At 36.2% G+C, this 1,762-nt stretch overlaps 1 long non-coding RNA gene across 1 annotated transcript; it reads right to left on the bottom strand.

The window, feature by feature from the left end:
- Nucleotides 1–6: 6 nt before the first annotated feature.
- Nucleotides 7–1,145, bottom strand: LOC107719936 (uncharacterized). The gene is made up of 3 exons (XR_001637566.1): nucleotides 1,068–1,145; nucleotides 736–807; nucleotides 7–330 (listed from the first exon to the last, which is right to left on the bottom strand). It is a non-coding gene; the product is annotated as an uncharacterized LOC107719936 (long non-coding RNA).
- Between the last annotated feature and the right edge of the window lie 617 nt (nucleotides 1,146–1,762).

The raw sequence follows: 1,762 nt of genomic DNA, 5'->3' as shown, positions 1-1,762 counted from the left end.
AATACATATTTGTTATTTTGCTGTACTTCTGCATTTTGGAGATTTACATCTTTCACTCTGTAAATCATGTACATACCAAACCTTTAAAGTATAGCATGGAAAAAACATGCAAAACAAGAACTCTGTACTTACCGTCAATGATGAGATATAAATGCCTTCAATGTTAGTAGAACAATTGAACACAAGAATTAGAACAGGCCTGAACGTGGCCTAACCAACAAACAGCAACAAATCAATGTAGAACAGATAATCCTGATTCATGTCAGAATCATCCCTAGTATGCAGTAGGAATAAGACCTTTGACCACTGGGACTCCAACAACTTCTGAACCTGAAATCATAGTTAAGATAATTTTACTTTCAAGCATTTATTACATAAACAGACAGAATGACATATAAAAGCCTTTACTGTTAATATAACAATTTATGGGCATTAACACAGGCCTGATCACGCCTAATAAACAAACAGTGATTTGTCAGTGTGTTGGATGGATAATCCTGATTGATGTCAGAATCATCCCCACTTAATCTGACTCCAATTTCAAATGGTTATTACATTTAGATTGTTTCTAATTAGGAATCTATTGGTTATATTGGTTATGTATTAATTTAGATATTTGATTATTCTGGGTATCCCATATTTTCAATTATTGGGACCCGATGGACCCGATGTCGCATATAGAGGACTGAAGTGTATGTGAGTTTGAGCATGTATGTGCATGTATATGGTTCTCACTCAGTTGGCCTGGAATTTTAGATGAATATGTGGGTAGCATCATCCTCCCCAATTCTTCACCCTCCTCCACTTCTATGAAAAAAGAACAAACCAAAGATTGGTATGAAAGGATGGAATATTTATAAATATCATCAACTGTTGTTTATTCAGGGAAAATTGACTGAGCATTAAGCTCTTTTACAGCAATAACCTGAGTTCACATTCATATGGGTGTACTTTTAGTAAAAGATGGATATAGCAACCACAATAAATATTGTTTGTGTGTGTGTGTGTGTGTGTGTGTGTGCGCGCGCACGCACACATGCACCTATGTCTGTGTGAGGTTTTCTTACTCCGTTGGCCTTGGAGTTTGGATGGGGATATAGAAAGCATCATTCTCTCCAATTCTTCATCATCCTCCTCCATTTCTGTGAAACAAAGCATAAAAGCAAAGATGCGAATAATATGTCATCCCACTCGGAGCCAAAAAAAAGCCAAAAAAAAAACAACAACTCAGCCACGGCTCCATCGATAGGCAGAAAAACACACAGCTACACCTTTAGACAATTAAGCATCTGTGATTCACACTTCTTTAGATTGTGAGGGAAAGAGTTAGTGAAAGTAGGCTGCGTCACTTCGTTTTCATGCGTTTTCGTAAGAGAATAAACAATCATTGGTTCACTGTGTACATACAATAACCATCTCTGTACATTAAAAAGTGTCCTGGTAGAATAGTAGAATAGTATGTTTAGCCAGTTTTCGTCGAACGTTCGTCGTCACAGAATCCAGGATGTAAACAGAGTTATACAAGACGGCTTTGATACCAGAATAATTATTCATGTTATATGTGTGTATATATGAATGCAAAGCAAACCTCAAATAGCAGCACAGGTTTATATATGATTGGATGTTTACAAGAACATTCATTTCTAAACTTACCATGTATTGTTCTGATGTTTAAAAGAACATTCATTTCTAAGCTTACCATGTAATACGCGGCCGTTTGAATATTCAGGTTCAAGAATGACGACGCTGTTTGTTTTTTGTT

The sequence above is a fragment of the Sinocyclocheilus rhinocerous genome, unplaced genomic scaffold, assembly GCF_001515625.1.
Source record: "Sinocyclocheilus rhinocerous isolate Xijiao unplaced genomic scaffold, SAMN03320098_v1.1 scaffold11197, whole genome shotgun sequence".
NCBI lineage: Eukaryota > Metazoa > Chordata > Actinopteri > Cypriniformes > Cyprinidae > Sinocyclocheilus > Sinocyclocheilus rhinocerous.
This window is presented reverse-complemented; position numbering and strand designations above follow the sequence as displayed.